Raw genomic sequence first — 10,045 nt, 5'->3', positions numbered from 1 at the left:
AGATAGAGAATGAAGAGTCCTAATGAAAAAGACTTAGGAAACGTGTTGCCACACTCTTGAAGGATTCCCAAAACATTTATGCTTTATTGACCACATTCAATAAAGTTGAGTTATGATAAAGTTGATAAAGCATGATTTGAATATAAAAAAAAAAGAGAAAACCGAGAAGCATGGGGTGAAGCTGCCGAATTTTTTTTATCGATGGAATATTTCTTTTTTTGCTAACCATGGTGGGCCAAAGGAAAACTCATTCGCACAAATTGGTTCTCCTTATTATTTGATAAATTAAGGTATTATACTTAATTTAGCATTATTATGAAAGACGGTTACCTACGTGTTACGATTAAGGAAATGACGTTTGATGATGAAAATTTATGATATTATCCCGAATCTGTTTTGAAACCCAAACCACAACTCGCAAACATTTTTTTTTTAAATGGACTACTTGAACTTGGGCCGTTATGATTATACTTGTGGGCTGAGTCATAGTTCCTGGATAATTTTGTTGTTGGGCCGAAATCTTTTATGTTATGATGGGCCGTGTTCCTGATCCTGTTATTGGATTTAGAATGGTATTGATGGTGAACATGATTATGGAAGATGCATGATGAGATGATGAAAATGATAAACGGTTTGATAATGATAATGATCGAGTAGATGATCAGGATACTCATAAAAATGATTAAAATGATGGTACGTTAATAATAATAATGATAATATTATGATGATGATAATTAAAATGATAAATGATAATAATAATGGTGACGATGAAAATGATAACGAAATTGATGAGTGATGATGTTTTACGATGATGGTTCGGAGATGATGAACAAAGAAGATGGTAAAGTTGATGATTTCTTAATGATGTCGATAATAAAGGTTAGATGAAGGTAATGACGTTAAGTGATGATGATGAGATAATGATGTTTCGTGTATGATGATAATGATATAGATGAAACATGAAGTGATAACCTCAAAGATGATGATAATGTATTGTTGATGATAATGGTATCACTGTGAAACAAAATTGAAAATAGAAAATAGAAGGAGAAGGACACTGAAATATTAAGGTAAAAGGACTTACTCTGGGATTTAAAATAAAAACATTAAACAGTTCATTGGTTAAGGAGTGTTTGTGCGTGTGCGAGAGGTCACGGGTTCGAACCGGGGCAAGGGCACTTATTTTTTAGACTTATTCTTGAGGTAGTTTTCTATTAATGTTATCATTGTTATTATAGTTATTATTAGTAATAAGTATTATTATTATTATTATTATTATTATTATTATTATTATTATTATTATTATTATTATTATTATTATTATTATTATTATTATTATTATTATTATTATTATTATTATTATTATTATTATTATTATTATTAATGTTGTTATTATTATTATTATTAATTAGTGTTATTACAAATATTATAATTATCACAATTATTATTAGTATCATTATAGTTATTATTAATATTAGATATGAACTAATAGTTATTATTATTATTATTATTGGTATAAGTATTAGTTATCATTTAAAATTATAATTTTCCATTATGGTAATTATTATTACTAATATTATTACCATTACTAGTATTAGTAAGTAGTATTATTGTTATTACTACTAAAAGTATCATTACGTTTAAATCTATCATTTTTTTTAAAAAATTATTATTTTACTATCATTATTATTAGTATCAGTATTATTTATATCATTATTATTAAAATAAATATGACTAATGAAATAAAAGTTCTAATGACGTTATTAAGGTCATAAGTGTAAAAATAAAGATTTTATATATAAATATACTTAGTACACCAAAACAAAACTATATTAACAATTATATATAAATATAAAATGGAAATATAAAAATAAATAATGAAACTTGTAAATTATTAAAGATATAAACTAAATCACTAATAATAAAAGATATATATTTATTAGACTACAAGTATATGTTTTAATATATATATGAATTATATAGGTTCGTGAATCCGAGGCCAACCCTACAATTGTTCAATGTTGTAATATGTATTTTTACTACAAAATACAGTATGGTGAGTTTCATTTGCCCTTTTTACTCTTTACGTTTTTGGGCTGAGAATGCATGCAAATGCTTTATTAACTATTTTACAATATTTATATGCGTGAGTTTCATTTGAATCCCTTTTACTCTTTACATTTTTTGGGACTGAGAATACATGCGCTATTTTTACAACTGCTTTATTAAATGCTTTGAAATATATTTTGAACTGCGAATACATGAAATGCTTTTATAAATGTTTGACGAGATAGATATAAGTAAAACATTCCTCGAATGAATTATTATGCAGATAGGAGTTCTGCGGATTATTATTGAATTATGTGGACATGATAATTGCCACAATTGAATTATGTGGACATGATAATTGCCACCATTGAATTATGTGGACATGATAATTGCCAACAGTTGAAGTTAATGTTATGTATCGAGAGAATGATTTTATACACATGTTATGTGTATGTTTTTTTTTGTGCACAAGATATGTGTACGGTTACTAAGATTTATGAAAGATGATTTTGTACACGAGAAAGGTGTACTGTATTTAAAAGATATCGCATGTACATTACAGGTGGGTATAGGATTCGGGCCCATTTGTACCATGCAGGATTTAAATCTTGTGGTCTATCAAAATGATGAATTTTATTATTTAATGATAAACTTATGAACTCACCAACCTTTTGGTTGACACTTTAAAGCATGTTTATTCTCAGGTATGAAAGAAACCTTCCGCTGTGCATTTGCTCATATTACATGGAGTCATTCAGGGCATATAGAGGTCAGAACCTCGCAATGGGACCAGCTGTTGAAGACTTCATCCAGATGGATTAGGACGGGTCCTTTCAGAAAGGACGATACAAACGCTTGAGGACATGCTACGATCATGTGTTATTGATTTTGGAAATAGTTGGGATCGACATCTACCGTTAGCAGAATTTTCCTACAACAACAGCTACCATTCAAGCATTGAGATGGCGCCGTTTGAAGCACTTTATGGTAAAAAGTGCAGGTCTCCGATTTGTTGGAGTGAAGTGGGGGATAGATAGATTACGGGTCCGTAGATAATACAAGAAACTACCGAGAAGATCATCCAAATTCAACAACGGTTGAAAACCGCCCAAAGTCGACAAAAGAGCTACGCTGACATTAAAAGAAAAGATATAGAATTTGAAATTGGAGAGATGGTCATGCTTAAAGTCGCACCTTGGAAAGGCGTTGTTCGATTTGGTAAACGGGGGAAATTAAATCCAAGGTATATTGGACCATTCAAGATTATTGATCGTGTCGGACCAGTAGCTTACTGACTTGAGTTACCTCAACAACTCACGGCTGTACATAACACTTTCCACATCTCGAATTTGAAGAAATATTTTGCTAAAGAAGATCTCACTATTCCGTAAGATGAAATCCAAATCAACGAAAAACTTTAATTTATCGAAGAACCCGTCGAAATAATGAATCTTGAGGTTAAAAGACTTAAGCAAAACAAGATACCAATTGTTAAGGTTCGATGGAATGCTCGTAGAGGACTCGAGTTCACTAGGGAACGAGAAGATCAGATGAAGAAGAAATACCCGCATTTATTTCCAGAAGATACGTCAACACCTCCAACTGCTTAAAATTTCGGGACGAAATTTATTTAAAGGGTAGGTACTGTAGTAACCCGAACTTTTCCATGTTTAAATATATATTAAATGAAATTATTATTTACATGATTAAGTGTTTCCAACATGTTAAGTAATCAAACTTGTTAAGACTTGATTAATTGAAATAGGTTTCATATAGACAATTGACCACCCAAGTTGACCGGTGATTCACGAACGTTAAAACTTGTAAAAACTATATGATGACATATATATGGATATATATATAGTTAACATGATATTATGATAAGTAAACATATCATTAAGTATATTAACAATGAACTACATATGTAAAAGCAAGACTACTAACTTAATGATTTTGAAACGAGATATATATGTAACGATTATCGTTGTAACGACATTTAATGTATATATATCATATTAAGAGATATTCATACATCATATTATCATGATAATATAATAATTTAAAATCTCATTCGATATTATAAACATTGGGTTAACAACATTTAACAAGATCGTTAACCTAAAGGTTTCAAAACAACACTTACATGTAACGACTAACAATGACTTAACAGCTCAGTTAAAATGTATATACATGTAGTGTTTTAATATGTATTCATACAATTTTGAAAGACTTCAAGACACTTATTAAAATACTTCTACTTAACAAAAATGCTTACAATTACATCCTCGTTCAGTTTCATCAACAATTCTACTCGTATGCACCCATATTCGTACTCGTACAATACACAGCTTTTAGATGTATGTACTATTGGTATATACACTCCAATGATCAGCTCTTAGCAGCCCATGTGAGTCACCTAACACATGTGAGAACCATCATTTGGCAACTAGCATGAAATATCTCATAAAATTATAAAAATATGAGTAATCATTCATGACTTATTTACATGAAAACAAAATTACGTATTCTTTATATCTAATCCATACACCAACGACCAAAAACACCTACAAACACTTTCATTCTTCAATTTTCTTCATCTAATTGATCTCTCTCAAGTTCTATCTTCAAGTTCTATCGACAAAAGAGCTATGCCGACATTAAAAGAAGAGATATAGAATTTGAAATTGGAGAGATGGTCATGCTTAAGGTTGCACCTTGGAAAGACGTTATTCGATTTGGTAAACGAGGGAAATTAAATCCAAGGTATATAGGACCATTCAAGATTATTGATCGTGTCGGACCAGTAGCTTACCGACTTGAATTACCACAACAACTCGCGGCTGTACATAACACTTTCCACGTCTCAAATTTGGAGAAATATTTTGCTAAAGAAGATCTCACTATTCCATTAGACGAAATCCAAATCAACGAAAAACTTCAATTCGTCGAAGAACCCGTCGAAATAATGGATCGTGAGGTTAAAAGACCTAAGTAAAACAAGATACCAATTGTTAAAGTTCGATGGAATGCTCGTAGAGGACCCGAGTACACTTGGGAACGAGAAGATCAGATGAAGAAGAAATGCCCGCACTTATTTCCAGAAGATACGTCAACACCTCCAACTGCTTAAAATTTCGGGACGAAATTTATTTAACGTGTAGGTATTGTAGTGACCCGAACTTTTCCATGTTTATATATATTAAATGAAATTGTTATTTACATGATTAAGTGTTTCCAACATGTTAAGCAATCAAACTTGTTAAGACTTCATTAATTTAAATAGGTTTCATATAGACAATTGACCACCCAAGTTGACCGGTGATTCACGAACGTTAAAACTTGTAAAAACTATATGATGACATATATATGATTATATATTTAGTTAACATGATATTATGATAAGTAAGTATCTCATTAGGCATTTTAACAATGAGTTATATACATAAAATTGAGTTTATTGAATTAAGAAACTCGAAACGATATATATAACGATTATTGTAATCATGATAAATGTAAACGATATATATAACGATTATTGTAAACATAAAATTGAGTTTATTGATGCACTATGTTTAATCATGATAAATGATAAGTAAACATGTCATTAAGTGTATTAACAATGAACTACATATGTAAAAACAAGACTACTAACTTAATGATTTCGAAACGAGACATATATGTAACGATTATCGTTGTAACAACATTTAACTGTATATATATATTATACTAAGATATATTAATATATCATAATATCATTATAATGTAATAATTTAACATCTCTTTAGATATAATAAACAATGGGTTAACAACATTTAACAAGATCGTTAACCTAAAGGTTTCAAAACAACATTTACATGTAACGACTAACGATGACTTAACGACTCAGTTAAAATGTATATACATGTAGTGTTTTAATATGTATTCATACACTTTTGAAAGACTTCAAGACACTTATCAAAATACTTCTACTTAACAAAAATGCTTACAATTACATCCTCGTTCAGTTTCATCAACAATTCTACTCGTATGCACCCGTATTCGTACTCGTACAATACACAGCTTTTAGATGTATGTACTATTGGTATATACACTCCAATGATCAGCTATTAGCAGCCCATGTGAGTCAACTAATACATATGGGAACCATCATTTGGCAACTAGCATGAAATATCTCATAAAATTACAAAAATATTAGTAATCATTCATGACTTATTTACATGTAAACAAAATTACACATCCTTTATATCTAATCCATATACCAATGACCAAAAACACATACAAACACTTTCATTCTTCAATTTTCTTCATCTAATTAATCTCTCTCAAGTTCTATCTTCAAGTTCTAAGTGTTCTTCATAAATTCTATAAGTTCTAGTTTCATAAAATCAAGAATACTTCCAAGTTTGCTAGCTTACTTCCAATCTTGTAGAGTGATCACCCAACCTCAAGAAATTTTTCTTATTTACAGTAAGATATCTTTCTAATATAAGGTAATACTCATATTCAAACTTTGATTCAATTTCTATAACTATAACAATCTAATTTCGAGTGGAAATCTTACTTGAACTTGTTTTCGTGTCATGATTCTACTTCAAGAACTTTCAAGCCATCCAAGATCCTTTGAAGCTAGATCCATTTGTCTCTTTTCCAGTAGGGTTATCCACAAAACTTGAGGTAGTAATGATGTTCATAACATCATTTAATTCATACATATAAAGCTATCTTATTCGAAGGTTTAAATTTGAAATCACTAGAACATAGTTTAGTTAATTCTAAACTTGTTCGCAAATAAAAGTTAATCCTTCTAAATTGACTTTTAAAATCAACTAAACACATGTTCTATATCTATATGATATTCTAACTTAATGATTTAAAACCTAGAAACACGAAAACACCATAAAACTGGACATACGCCGTCGTAGTAACACCGAGGGCTGTTTTGGGTTTGATAATTAAAAACTATGATAAACTTTGATTTAAAAGTTGTTCTTTTGGGAAAATGATTTTTCTTATGAACATGAAACTATATCCAAAAATCATGGTTAAACTCAAAGTGGAAGTATGTTTTTCAAAATGGTCATCAAGACGTCGTTCTTTCGACTGACATGACTACCTCTTACAAAAACGACTTGTAACTTATATTTCTGACTATAAACCTATAATTTTTCTGTTTAGATTCATAAAATAGAGTTAAATATGAAACCATAGCAATTTGATTCACTCAAAACGGATTTAAAATGAAGAAGTTATGGGTAAAACAATATTGGATATTTTTTGATTTTTGTTGCTACGGGAAATATTAACAATTCTATACAAATCATATCCTAGCTAACTTATATTGTATTATACATGTATTCTAATATATTATGTAATCTTGGGATACCATAGACACGTATGCAAATGTTTTGACATATCATATCGACCCATGTATATATATTATTTGGAACAACCATAGACACTCTATATGCAGTAATGTTGGAGTTAGCTATACAGGGTTGAGGTTGATTCCAAAAAAATATATATATACTTTGAGTTGTGATCTAGCCTGAGACGTGTATACACTGGGTGGTGGATTGATTCAAGATAATATATATCGATTTATTTCTGTACATCTAACTGTGGACAACTACTTGTAGGTTACTAACGAGGACAGCTGACTTAATAAACTTAAAACATCAAAATGTATTAAAAGTTTTGTAAATATATTTTGAACATACTTTGATATATATGTACATATTTGTTATAGGTTCGTGAATCGACCAGTGGCCAAGTCTTACTTCCCGACGAAGTAAAAATCTGTGAAAGTGAGTTATAGTCCCACTTTTAAAATCTAATATTTTGGGATGAGAATACATGCAGTTTTATAAATGTTTCACGAAATAGACACAAGTAATTGAAACTACATTATATGGGTGAATGATCGAAGCTGAATATGCCCTTTTGCTTGGTAGCCTAAGAATTAGTAAACCGATCTACTAATTGACACAAATCCTAAAGATAGATCTATTGGGCCTAACGAACCCCATCCAAAGTACCGGATGCTTTAGTACTTCGAATTCGTTTTTATCATGTCTGAAGGATTTCCCGGAATGATAGGGGATATTCTTGTATGCATCTTGTTAATGTCGGTTACCAGGTGTTCACCATATGAATGAATTTTATCTCTATGTATGGGATGTATATTGAAATATGAAATCTTGTGGTCTATTATTATGATTTGATAATATATAGGTTAAACCTTTAACTCACCAACATTTTTGTTGACGTTTTAAGCATGTTTATTCTCAGGTGATTATTAAGAGCTTCCGCTGTCACATACTTAAATAAGGACGAGATTTGGAGTCCATGCTTGTATGATATTGTGTAAAAACTGCATTCAAGAAACGTATTTCGTTGTAACATATTTATATAATAAACCATTATGTAATGGTTGTATGTAAACAGGATATTTTAGATTATCATTATTTGATAGTCTACGTAAAGCTTTTTAAACCTTTATTGATGAAATAAAGGTTATGGTTTGTTTTAAAATGAATGCAGTCTTTGAAAAACGTCTCATATAGAGGTCAAAACCTCGCAACGAAATCAATTAATATGGAACGTTTTTAATCAATAAGAATGGGACATTTCACAAGGTACAGGGATTCTTCATGTATCTCCTAACTTGGGGGGAATTCCATGTTGTAGAACTAACGAACACTCCTCACATAAGGGTAAGCTAATTATCTCTCTTAATCATTCTTTTTCGAACGTAATTCTTTGAAAAATTTAGCACAGTTTGGCATTTCGATGAACGCATCTACTAAACGTATATTCAAGTGGAGGTTTTTAGTTATATCCCAGTATCTAGAAAATTGAGTTTCATGCCTTTCCTTCCTTAGTCTACCTGGGAAAGGTATTCGAGCTCTTGGAATAACCTCTGGGGTGACAGGGTTAACGGAATCCGGGGGATTTATAGGATGATAAAGCGTTATAGGTTCTTTTTTGGAAAGGTTTTGGGTAGGGGTACCTCTATATTTGCGGGATTATCTACTTTTGTTTCTTTCCCTCCCCTAGTTCAAACTAGGACATCAAACTCTTTGTATTCCGTCTCGAGCTTAGCTGATAATTGTTGTATAGTATGTTGAAAACTTTCTATTAATTTTTCATAAGTGGAGATCAGGTTATCAAACTTATTTTGACATTCTTTGACTTGAAGATTTATAATTTGTTGTTTCGTCATAAAATCTGCTAAGATTCTCTGAGAGTTTACAGAGGGTTTGTGTACTGGAAATATTATATTGAAATCCGAGCTATTTTGCTGTTTATATGCCCATCTAGGGTAAGGATACCTTAGATTAGTTCTGGTAGCATCGGTATTTATTTTAGCAGGAATTGAAAAGTTCTGAAACGTAAGATTAAGATCTTCTAACCTTGATTCTAGCATCTTTAAAGCTTGTGTAGAAATATCTGGCTTAGCAGCTTCATTACTCCAGTCTTCCTCCCATGTCGCAATCATTTCTAGGATATCTCATGCTTCCGTTGATGTTCGCAACATGAAGTTTCCTTGCGAAGCCTTGTCGAGAGTGGATATATCATTTTGGGTCAAACCATTGTAAAATGTGCAAAGTAGATCCGGTTGACCTATTGAATGATTTGGACATATCCTAAGCATCTCCTTAAATCTTTTCCATGCTGAGCTTAATATTTCATCATTTAGTTGGCGGAAATTAACGATTTCATTCTTTAGACTGGTTTGAAGAGAAGGCGGATAGAACTTTGCCAGGAACTTTGTTGCTAATTCTTCCCATGAATGGATCGAGTTGGAATCGAGTCCATCAAACCATAATAAAGCGCGTGCAGATAAAGTGTACTGAAAAAGATGGAGTTTTAAAATATTTGAATAAGTTATCCCTTGCTTATAAGAGTTGACCGGATTGATGAACTTACTCAGGTGAGAGTTCGCGTCATCATTCAGAAGTCCTTGAAATTGACAGAAGGTTTTGACTAATTTGAT

At 30.9% G+C, this 10,045-nt stretch overlaps 1 non-coding gene across 1 annotated transcript; it reads left to right on the top strand.

The window, feature by feature from the left end:
- The first annotated feature begins 9,674 nt into the window (after positions 1-9,674).
- On the top strand, positions 9,675-9,781 carry LOC139846200 (small nucleolar RNA R71). Its single transcript, XR_011758932.1, has one exon. It is a non-coding gene; the product is annotated as a small nucleolar RNA R71 (small nucleolar RNA).
- The last annotated feature ends 264 nt before the right edge of the window (positions 9,782-10,045 follow it).

The sequence above is a fragment of the Rutidosis leptorrhynchoides genome, chromosome 4, assembly GCF_046630445.1.
Source record: "Rutidosis leptorrhynchoides isolate AG116_Rl617_1_P2 chromosome 4, CSIRO_AGI_Rlap_v1, whole genome shotgun sequence".
NCBI classification, from domain to species: domain Eukaryota; kingdom Viridiplantae; phylum Streptophyta; class Magnoliopsida; order Asterales; family Asteraceae; genus Rutidosis; species Rutidosis leptorrhynchoides.
This window is presented reverse-complemented; position numbering and strand designations above follow the sequence as displayed.